A 12,412-nucleotide genomic window follows, 5' to 3' on the forward strand; every position below is an offset into this window, starting at 1 on the left:
ACAGTTTCCCATATTATAAACACATTATGTTAGCATGCTATATTTGTACAATTAGTGAATCAATATTGATATGCTAACATAGTAATAGGGTCACTGTGAGTTGGAACTGACTCCATGGCACCTAACAACAATAATTATTACTAAAGACCATAGTTTATTTGGATTTCTTCAGTTTTTAGCTAATACCCTTTTTCTCAGAAGTCCATCCAAGATACTGGTGACTTTGACAGTTTTGAAGAGTATTGATCAGGTATATTTTAGGATGTCCCTTTAGGAGTTTATCGTATCAGAGTTCACAAAACAGAAGTTCAAAGATAAATCTATTACTAAGAATGTCAGGACAGTGATTGTAGAGCATTAAACCAAGCACCGTTCTGAGCACAAAACCTTGATCACATACCATGAAACTGGCCCTGTCTATCGATCAGAAGTAAATTTCATTGTATTTTTGGTGCCCTACATCTGTATTCCCTATTCTCTGCTTTGCCAACTAAATCCCATGCTTTTCTGTATGCTGTGGAATCTCATCTCTCTTGGTTTCCTATGTTCTTCAGGATTTATAGTTGAGCACAATTTTACTTCACTAATTTTTTGTTTTGACTGTTCACTTGGTTCCTAACCCACCATGTGTATTGGCCCCTGTCATCTATGGGAGTACAAATGTCTTGTTTCTCCTGATTCAGACCTTCTACTCAATTTCTGGCACATATGAACCTATCTCATTAATACTTTCTGTATTGATTACATGTTGAAACTATATTTTGGATATTTTGAGATACACAAAAATATCATCACAATTAATTTCACCAGTTTCTTTTTACTTTTTTAATGTGACTAGTAGAAAATTTTAAATTATACATGTGGTTTGCATTATATTTCAATTGAACAACACTAGCCTAGATAGCTATTAAATGAGGTTTGAAGAGGTGGCAATAGAGGAAATAGAACTATTTTCACCTTCAGAAAGCACTTATAAAATGGTGATAATAACCCTACTTTCTAGATTGTTTTCTTTTCTATATAGGTATTTATGTGGATTTATAACATATCAATTCAAGATTCCTGAATGAAAGTAAATGATCCAATTGTTTTAAACCATTAAAATGATTTGTATGTATGTTTTTTCTTGACCGAAGGTAAGAAATCCAATGAAAATTAAGTTATAGAGATCAGGGTACAGATTAGTCAAACTGTAGGAAGGAACTGAGATTCTTCATTATAAACAGCATTTATTTTTCTTAAATCTGAGTTTTTTTCTTGCTCAAATAATCTGGTAAATGACCTGTGTGATGGTTTTATTCAAAATTTAAAATATGGCTATGTCAGCATGAAACTATTACTCATAGCGTGGTTGTCAAGAACATGGGTGCTTGTCTTAGTCATCTAGCGCTGCTGTAATAGAAATACCACAAGTCAATAGCTTTAACAAACAGAAATTTATTTCCTCACAGTAAAGTAGGCTAGAAGTCCAAATTCAAGGCATCAGCTCCAGGGGAATGGCTTTCTTTCTCTGTTGGCCTTCTCATCAATGTTCCCCCGGACTAGGAGCTTCTCTGCACAGGAACCCCGGGTCAAAAGGATGTGCTCTGCTCCCAGTGCTTCTTTCTTGGTGGTATGAGTTCCCTCCTTCTGCTCTCTTCTCTTTCCTTTTTATCTCTTGAGAGATCAAAGGTGGTACAGACCACTCCCAGGGAAACTCCCTTTACATCGGATCAGGGATGGGACCTGGGTAAGGGTGGTATTACAATCCCATGCTAACCCTCTTTAACATAAAATTACAATCACAAAATGGAGGACAACCACACTATACTGGGAATCATGGTTTAACCAAGTTGACACATATTTTGGGGGGACACGATTCAGTCCACAACAGTGCTGGAGCCAGCCTGATTGGGTATAATTCTGAATCTTTCACTAGTCGTGTAATCAAGGCAAGCTCCTTAACTTCTGTTATGATTTCCCTCATCTTCTGTAAAAAAAGAATGATAATAATAGTACCCATCTTAGAGAGTTGTGTGTGGCGTAAATGACTCATCCATGTAAAACTCTTAGAATAGTACCAAGCACATAATAATTTATTAATACTGACTCTTATTCATATTGTTCACAAAAATACTATATATTTGAACAAGTATCCAAATATTTGGTAGTCTTGAAAATGTTTAGCATGAACATTGCAGCCAAAAAATCCTTAAGTGCCCTTTTAAAAATATTTGTACATTGCCATTGAACTATTTGTTCATGTACTTGGAAGTAGAATAACTTCATGTTTATGAGTGGAATCAATGGAGTCAGACTATAACTGGAAGCTTGGCCAGTTCTGTCACTGAAGGCAAATTACTTAACCTCAGCAAGGTCTATTTCCTCATCTCTGGAATGGGCATAAAAATGCTACCTGAGCCTATGGTTTCTTATTAGGGGATGATGAATGGAAAGAGTCAAGCATAGCACCCAACACATTTTTGCTATTATTTTCTCTAGAACCTTTAGAAATCGTTTAAATCTAAGACTTTTTATTTAATCTCATCACAAGAATCCATTCTGAAATCATGGCCATAAAATTTGAAAGACAGACTATTAATTTTTCCTTATCTTCTTTTCCCTTTAAGGATGAATTTATTATAAACAACCTATTACTATGACTCTTTTAACCTTCCCATGGGCTTATAAAACTGCTAATTGCTTATGGAAAACAGGCATCTGTTCAGTTTGTTTTTTTAGCTCAATACTCCTATTTTAATTGTTTCCCTGTTATGAACACCTTGTGACTTCTGCATCTTTAATGTTTCTTCTCTAGATACATAGTCTGTTTCCGAACTACTGTTTCTGTTGACTTGATCATGAGGACCTTCCATTTGGAGGTTAGGGGCAAACTAATTTAATAAAAACCATTATTAATAAAAAAATATTTTTAGGATTTGCTACTCCTTTATGTAATGATGCATATTTTCCTGGCAATCAAAGGTCAGGGGGCTTTTCTAGATTGCCTTTTGAATGAATAGTCACTTTCTGTGTGTAAATAAGAGGGCATGTTTTAGAAGAAACACTTATTCTCTCCTTGACTAAATAGCTATTCCTATCTGCACACCTAAAGCATGGATTCTAAAGGACATCTTTGGGATTCTGATGTATGAATTCTCTCACCAGCATCCTCAGATGCTGACCAACACAGCATTAGGGTATTTGGAACATTATTAGCATGCCATTTTTGGTGGATGGCATTCTAGAGCCCTTATCAAAAGGGATTAATTATTTGGTTTACCTAATGACAGATTTTGTCCTTATTTATTAAGCTATCCTTCCTTCATCTTGGCTCTAGCCTGCATTCTTAATAGGACCACAAATTAACTCTAAAATTTATTCATCTTGTCAGTGCTCTTCAGAGGTTCACTTGATAGTTCTGTGTATTTCTTACATAGATTCTGGCTTGAGGATCAGGGTTGGCTTTGGAGGCAGAAAGGAGCATGTACTATATTTTATGGGTATGATACGAGTTTTAACTAGAAAAGACTTCTTAATTTATGTATCTCCTCATTTTAAATGACAAATTACCATCCTTCATATTGGGGTTAGCTTGAGAAGTCTCTGTTGCAAGATTAAGTTAATGGTGCGTCTTTAATTATAATATATTTACTGTCCTAATAGGACTTGAGAGGCAAAAAACGGTTTCCAGGAGAGACAAGAAAAATTATGAACCAAAGTCAGAAATCAGAAAAGTTTACAGGGTTAGAAAAAAGTCATAGATCTAATTAAAAGAGCAAGGCCAAATGTAAAAACATAAAAACGTGTGTGCCTGGAAGAGGAGCTGTGAAACTAGGTCAGTCAGATGAAAAATGGAGTTTCTTCATGCCTAAAATGGAGCTACTAACACCTTGTTGCTGGTTTTGTGAATATCATACTACACTTAACAAGTCCTTGTTCTTCACAGTGTCTGGAGTGTAGTAAATGCTCAATCAATGGTAACCATTATTATCATTGTTATTATTATTTGAATTGAGGAAGCTGTTCCAGATGTTTGCCAAATAAGGCAAATTCAGAAAGTAGATTCTGGTATCCTTATTCAAATTCAAATGAGTATTTGGTGCATGTTATTCAATCTTAATGCCATTGGGCTGATATCACCCGTTCCTTCATCTTTATTTTTATCTCAGAGGGACTCAGGCTCTCCTACCTACTCATGATGAGTTCAGTGATTTAGAAATCAAACCCTGTACCTACATTACCTATTCAGTTGCTGAACTGTGACATACTGTTTCATTAGTCATACCAGGTTGTTTTGGAAATATGTCCCATCAACCTATAAATTATGGAGCTACTGTTATAAATTCATAACACAACTGTATGGAAACTTTAGAGTAAATTCATATTCTCTTTATCTGAATTAAAATATGAATGAGCTACTTTGCATCCCCAACTTTGCTTGACTGATAGTCTGAAGTGAGAGGATAATGTAAGAGAAAAAAATGTGAACACAGTATTATTTGAAGTCCATATCCAACCTGTCGTTTTGACAGATACATATTCCTGGCTTATTTTAATACCTGGACTGAAAAAATTTAAGAGTTCTAGTTCAATCTTCTTATGACTTTTCAAATCTACAAAGATTTTTACTCCCATAGGGGAAAGAAGATCATGAGAGATTCTAAATAAGGGGAAACATTTTGTGTCTGTTGATAATTATTAATCCGGGATGTTATTCATGCCTCTCCTACAGGGTTGCTATGAATGGGAATCGACTTGATGCCAACCAGTTTGGTTTTTTTGGTATCAGACATAAAAGCAGAGATGTTGAGTTGGTGACTGAATATATGAGCTTGCAGCTGGGAGAGCCATGATGGCTGGAAATACAATATTGGGAGTCCTCTGTATATAGCTGAGATTTAAAGCATGGAGCTAGATGCAAGCACCTAGAAAGTAAATGTTTATAGGCAACTCCAAAGTGTCAACATAAGGGAGATGAGGAATTGGTTACAAACCCAGAATAGGCAACCATGGAGGAAGAGACAGAGTGTCATAATAAAAAACAAGGGAAGAGAGTGTTTTAGAAAGAGGGAATTGAGATGTGTTAACTGCTGATGAACTGAGTAAAATGAGAACTGAGTGTTGACCAAAAAATTTTGGAATATGGAGATCATTGGTAACCCCTTTTCCTACCTTTTCATTTAATGGATTACTATCCAACTTTCAAATCTCTATAGTTTAAAAATACTCATCCAAAAACGAAACAAACAGAGACACAGACACAGGGAAAGAGAGAAGGAAAGAGAAAGAGAGGACAGGAGACAAGACAGCATATGACTGATTCTTATATAAAAATATTAAAGCAACGAAATAGGGGTGAGTTCTAGACAGAGGTCTAAGCTAAATGATAGCATTCAGAGATATTGGTGTGTTGTAGGGGTGAGCCAAGGCTAAAAATGCCCATTAACAAGTGATGTAAGAGAGGATATCATGAGAGGTTTTGAGAGTTTGCTGTGACAGAGTGTGAACTAACACACAGAAGAGTGTTAAAACAGCTTTGTTCTCTTTGTATCATCACCTAATCTGATGTCAAATGAGAGTCCGTCAATTTTCAGAAATCATGTGATCACTGTCCCAGAAAAACAAGCTGTCAATATCACTTTGTAAGCCTGATATTACTTTTTTTTTTTCTCACAAATATGCCAGGAACTAGTTTCCAAAAGAATAATGCATATCTCCTTTGAATAAGAAAATAAAGGAATTTAGATACAGTATTCCTTTCATGAGAAAATAAAATGACCTTTAATAAGAAAAACAGAAAAATGAAAAAGGAAGTGAATGAGACCTCTCCAATAAAGGAGAAGCACAAATGTGGCTCATTAGATAATGGTGTGTATTAAGTAAATATAATTATCAGTGCAATGACTCTGTAGTCTATCTAGATACTCAAAGGAATTAAGTAATGGCATAAGGGACCTAAGCCATTTAACGATTATTTTCTAAAGTCTTGTGGTGTTTGGAAAAAACAGAATCCAGATTTTAAAAATTCTTTGACTTCAATATAGAGCCAATGGAAAACAGATGAATAAATAAGTAAATACCAATTAGATCACATATCCATAGTGCAAGAGAAGTCAGAGCTAACAGATACAGGACAATGAATCCAAAAAAACAGTAATCTGTGTTTAATCTTATTAAATTTGCACAGGGTGTTGTCATACTGTTATCAAGGGATGAATCTAGATTGTGTTGTTCCAGGAAGATATTTATTTTCTCTTATTAATAGCAATATGAGAATTCTAGACATAATCTGATAAATGTGAGAGTTGATGCCGTAACTGTTATAAAGTCATTGGCACTGGCTGCTGTCTGGTACTTTGAGCAGAAAGGAAGAGAGGATTTGTGCCTGGGCTTACTTAGAAACTAGATGTACTTGATTTTTTTTTTTTTTTTCAAAGTGAGTCTCCTTGGAGCTATTTCTACCTTATCTGACTAGCATCCTTTTGAGTTTGCATTATTCCTCATAGATGAAGATCATGCTGTTGACCCACAGGTAGGCAGACTTTCAGTAGAGGTGATGAATTTGCAGTTGTCTGTTCCTGCTCATTACTCAAGCGTTTTTAGGGCCAAGAGAAAACATTTTGAGTGTTGGGAAATATTCTATGGCCATGGAATAGAATAAAGTTAATAGTCCTGTGTATAAATTCTGACCACGGCCTCATTGGCACTTTGTTTTAAAGCTGGGCTTTATTCAATCTAGTTAAGCAGGCAATTTTTTCTGGCTAGTGGGGCCAAAAGTCAGGCAAATGACCATTATGTTCCATGGCTATGGACTTCACTCCTAAACCAAGCCAGCTACTTCAAAAATATGGGCCATTGTTGTTTGAACAGTGGGTGTAGTTAACAAAAAGTATCACAGATTCCCACACTGATAAAAGCTATTCAAATCAATCATCTATATAGAACAGAGCCTTCCCCCAACCTCCTGCTTTGCCCTGGCTAGGTATTAGCATCATTTTACGAAACTTTTATAAAATACCCAACCCTGAACCCCTACCTCTAAAGATTGTGCTTTAATATGCTAAGAGGGGTTTTTTTTTTAGTTACATGGTCATTCAGATATGCAACTAAGATTAAGAACCATTGCTTTAAGAACTGGAAGAGTGGAAAGTTTGCAGATTTCTCTTTCTGAGGAGAAACGTAAGCCACATAGCAAGTATCTGAAAAATAGCACGTGTTCCATAAACACATATTTAATAAATAAATGGTATTTCAAATTGAGAGTATTTTTTTTTATGCTTAATCCTCCAAAAGAGATGACAGCTCTGTATGCCGTGCTTATTTCTGTTTTCTCACCTCTAAACTGATAGAAAAAAAAAATCTCCGTTAAAATTTTGGCAATTTTCTTAGTAACTGATAATGTACTTAAACTGTCTCTAATGGAGGTTGTTCAGTCAGATGGGAGTTGGGCAAAGTGATATGTTGCTGTAATATAAAGGAAGAGGCGCCATTTTTTGAAAGGTATCTTGGTCTGAACTATCTGGAATGACATTTTCAAAAGGGATCTCTCTCCTATTTTGATATATAGCTACTACTCAAGCATTCCAAACATATTTTCTCACCTTTTTGCCTTTGCCCATCCTCAGAATTCTTACTCTCACAGCCCCCAAACCGTAAATTTGAGCATTTCATTCATTTTAAAGTTATATTAAAAAAAACCAAACCCGTTGCCATCAAGTCAATTCCGACTCATAGCGACTCTATAGGACAGAGTAGAACTGCCCCATAGGGTTTCCAAGAAGGGTCTGATGGATTTGAACTGCTGACCTTTTGGTTAGCAGCCATAGCTTTTAACCACTATGCCACCATGGTTTCCAAGTTATATTAAAGTGCTACTTATTTCATGAAGTCTTTCCTCTCCCGGTCAGAATGGATTCTCCTCTCTTACATAAAATATTCATTAACAATTAATTAAAAGATAATTAAATGTGATATCTTAATAGCTTATCCTGCCTTGTCTAGTAGTTATTTATGTATATTGTTATTGCTGTTGTTAGCTGCCATTGAGTTGGCCCCTCACCCATGGCAATCCCATGGACAATGGAATGAAACCACTCAGTTGCTGATCAGGTGGTTGTTATCCATAGGGTTTTCACTGGCCGATTTTTGGGAGTAAATCACCAGGTCTATCTTCCTAGTCCATCTTAGTCTGGAAGCTCTGCTGAAACCTGTTCAGCATCAGAGCAACATACAAGCCTGCACTGACAGACAGGTGGGGGCTTCACATTACCTCTCCTAAAATATGAGCTACTTGAAAGTAAAGATTGAGCCTTACAGAAATTTTATCTTTAACTCTTATCACAGATACACATACACATCTATAGGCATTAACAAATTAATTTTATTTAATTAAACAGCTAATCTTTGATATTGTGTATTTTCAAAATTATTTTATTTATTTTCCATTAGAAGGTAATTTTTTCTTAACTCATCATCAAATTCTGGAGACTTCATACTTTCTCTTCTATGGATCAATCATATAATTATTTAACTAAGAAATGTAACTGACTCTGCCAGAAAGAATATGGCAGCAATGAAGGCTGTTTTCTTTTCAACGTCCCCAAACCTCTTTATAAAAACCAGACAAATCAACTGGGTTAGTAAAAGCAAAAGCCCATGCGTGACATCTTCAGTAAAGCTGCTGGTAGGTACTGTCAAGTTGGTTCCAACTCGTAGTGACCTTATACACAACAGAAGGAAGCACTGCCAGTTCCTGAGCCGTCCTCACAATCATTTCTATGCTTGAGCCCATTGTTGCAGCCACTGTGTCAATCTATCCCATTGAGGGTCTTCCTCTTTTTTGATGACCGTCTACTTTACCAAGCATGATGTCCTTCTCTAGGAACTTGTTCCTCTTGGTAACCTGTCCAAAGTACGTGAGATGAAGTTTCGCCATCCTTGCTTCCAAGGAGCATTCTGGTTGTATTTCTTCCAAGATAGGTTTGTTCGTTCTTCTGGCAGTTCATGGTATATTCAATATTCTTCACCAACAGTATAACTCAAAGGCATCAGTTCTTCTTCCTTATTCACTGTCTAGCTTTTGTATGCATCATCACCTGGATGACTACAATTTCCACAGACCTCAGCATACAGGAGGATGTTGCCAACACGCAACGTGGGAAGTTGGGCAAATAAAGAAGAACCAGTGAAACACAACACTTCACACAGGTCCTAAGTTGCAGATGAGGGAGAAAAAGCTGTTGAAGAAATCCCCAAGGGCTTCCTTAGAATCTCACACTGTGTTAAAGCAGTCTAAGCCCTCAAGAATCTTCAAAGTGTCCAACAAATGCTCCCTTTTAGAAGGATAGAGATGAACCTGAAGAAAAGACTATCAGAAACAGAGTCTAAATTGGGCAAGCTGGAACTCTGGGGAGAGGTCCAGGAGATAAAGACCTCAGAATATACCATAAGCACAAAATACAATTTTAAAAGGTGAAAGCACACGAAAGGAGAGACTGGAAGGGCTGATTCATTAGGGGGAGAGCAAGTGGGAGTAAGGAGTAAGATGTATATTAATTTACATGTGACAGACTGACTTGATTTGTAAACGTTCACTTGAAGCTCAATAAATGTTAATAATAAAAAAAAAAAAAGGTGAAAGCATTGTTGAGAAAGGGTGCAAAGCTCTGGGCCTTTCAGAAGTAAAGGCAAGACAACTTTCTTAATCACGCTTGGCCCCAAGAGACAGAAATAGGAATAAAAAGGAGCTGTATTATAAATACCTCATGGCAACAAGGGAAGGAATCCTTGAACCTGAATTTGGGAATGCTGCTCTGGCTTTTCTCTGTTCCATGAGCAGAAACAATCTCCTAATAAAAAAAAAAAATAGTCAAAGAAAACCCAACCTCATTTAAAAATAGAGAAAAAAAATTTTTACAACCAAACCCCATGTAGATAAATCTTAAATAAACCAAGTAATGGTTCAGAAAATAATGAAAAATACTAGAAAAATGTAGCCATAAAAAGGTAAAAACCAAACCCTCAGATTTTAGTCTTAAAAATTAAGGAAATGATCAAAGCTTTTCAAGAAAAGTATAAGCTGTTAAGAGAACAACTCTAAAGTGAGATAGCGATGATAACCAAATATGAAAATAGCAGATTGGAATTAGCAATGAACTTGAAAAATGTAAAGGACATCTAAGAAATGGACTTTATAATAGAAGAAATAGAAAAACAAATAGTTGCACACAGAGAAACGGTATAGAATGGAGAAATGTAAATTTCATGGACAACAACAACAAAGTAAGATAAGATTTCAAAAGAAAGTTGTAAATACAGCAGATAGATTATATATGCTGGTCAGAGCGATAGATGCAAATTGATTAACTCACTTATTAACAGAATTGTAGATCGATTAATAAAGTCATATTCGATCTTATCGTTGTAACAAGAGGCAAACCTCAAACAAATGATTCATAACATTTAAAAATAAAAAGAATGGGCAGAGGTAAACATAAAAATGAGTAATATCTTTGAGTTATTAAATATATTAAATATATAAAAAGCCACAATAAATAATACTAAAACAAACAAAAATCAGAGAGACTAAAAACATTGGACCTCATTGGAAGTTGCCAGAGCACCCACCTATTACTCTGAAAAGTGATCGTTTAAAACAAAAGAATTAGCACTTGCCATATCTTTACAATATAACCTGTACCTCAGGGTAAATACTAAGTAGCAGTAGTTAAAGGTAAGTTCTTCAGTGCCTATGTTTTCTAGCTAATTTATGCAGAAGAAATGATAGACTTAAAAGAGTAACCATTCTGTGATCTCAAAGAAATAAGTGATTTAGTCAATGGTCATTAATAGATGATAAAGCTATTTATCGTGAAAAAGGCAAAAGATGATGGGGAACTTTTCAATGAGGAGATCAGGCTGTTACCATTGATCAACTTTAGTGTAACTGAAAGTGAGGCACTTAGATATCTTGTGCCTCCATATATGATACAATCTGAATGGCACAATACCACCTGTGGAATATTCTTACCACATAAACACACAGGAGGCTGGGTGACACAAGGGGTTTTCCATTGGCTGCTAACTGTAAGGTTGGCAGTTTGAACCCAGCCAGTGGGTTGGTGGAAGAAAGGCCTGGTGATCTCCTTCCATAAAGACTACAGCCATGGAAACGCTATGGAGAAATTCTACTCCATAACACATAGGGTCACCATGAGTCTGGGCTGACTTGACAGCAGCTAACAACAACATATACACACAAGCACACACACACATATACACTTATACTCACACACAGAAAACGAATATAATCAAGCTTCTAGATCTAACTTGCAGTGTACTGGAAATACAGAGATGGAAGAGTAAGTTAAATGACACCAGCTGGAAGCAATCAGCCAAATCCAGGATAGATAGATACATAGCTGCCAGTGAGTTGATCCTGATTCATGGTAACCTTACTTACAACAAAAGGAAACATTGCTCATTCCTCCGATAGACTCATAAACCCATTGTTGTCAAGTCGCTTCCCACTCATAGTGACCCTACAGGACAGAGTAGAACTGCCCCATAGGGTTCCCAAGACGGTAATCTTTATGGAAGCAGACTACCACATCTTTCTTCAGCACAGCAGCTGGTGGATTTGAACCGCTGACCTTTCAATTAGCGGACCGGTGCTTCGCCACTGCACCACCAGGGCTCCCATCATCCTCATGCTTGCTGGCATATTAGAGTTCATTGTTTGCAGCTATTGTGCAAATCAATCTCATCGAAGGTTTCCCTTGCCCTTGCTCGTCCTTTATTTCACCAAATATGATGTCTTCCTCCAGTGATTGATCCCTCCTGATGACCTGTCATCAAGATTGATCCCTCCTGATGAAACAAAGAACCTTATCCAGGCGAGTTGCATAACATTCTGTTTTGATCCATAAGGTTTTCATTGATTAATTTTCAGAAGTAGATTGCCAGGCCTTTCTTCCTAGTCTGTCAATCTGGAAGTTCTATTGAAATCTGTCCTCATGGATGACCTTGCTGATACTTGAAATACTGGTGGCATAGCTCCAGCATCACAACAACATGCAAGTTACTACAGTACTACAAACCGACAAACAGGTGGATTTTGTCTGAAACAGATTAGTCTTTTTCATTACCTTTTTTTATTTTTTGTTTAATCTATTTCAATTTTAGAGGAGGGCTGAAATCTAAGAATGCTTTACCTTATCCCATTATCTATAGTGGCCAAAATTCAAGTTTAGATTCCCATAAATAATATTTAATGTATTTTAGGGAGGAGAGGTATAGCGAAAAGAACACTTTATTTGCTGTCATGAATGTGGGTATGTTTGTGTGTGTGTGTGCGTGTGTGTGTGTGAATCCCTGCGCAGCCATTTACTAACTCTTGAGGCTCAAAGCAATTGTGGAACTCAGTCATAGA

This window comes from Elephas maximus, chromosome 1 (assembly GCF_024166365.1).
Source record: "Elephas maximus indicus isolate mEleMax1 chromosome 1, mEleMax1 primary haplotype, whole genome shotgun sequence".
NCBI classification, from domain to species: Eukaryota; Metazoa; Chordata; class Mammalia; order Proboscidea; family Elephantidae; genus Elephas; species Elephas maximus.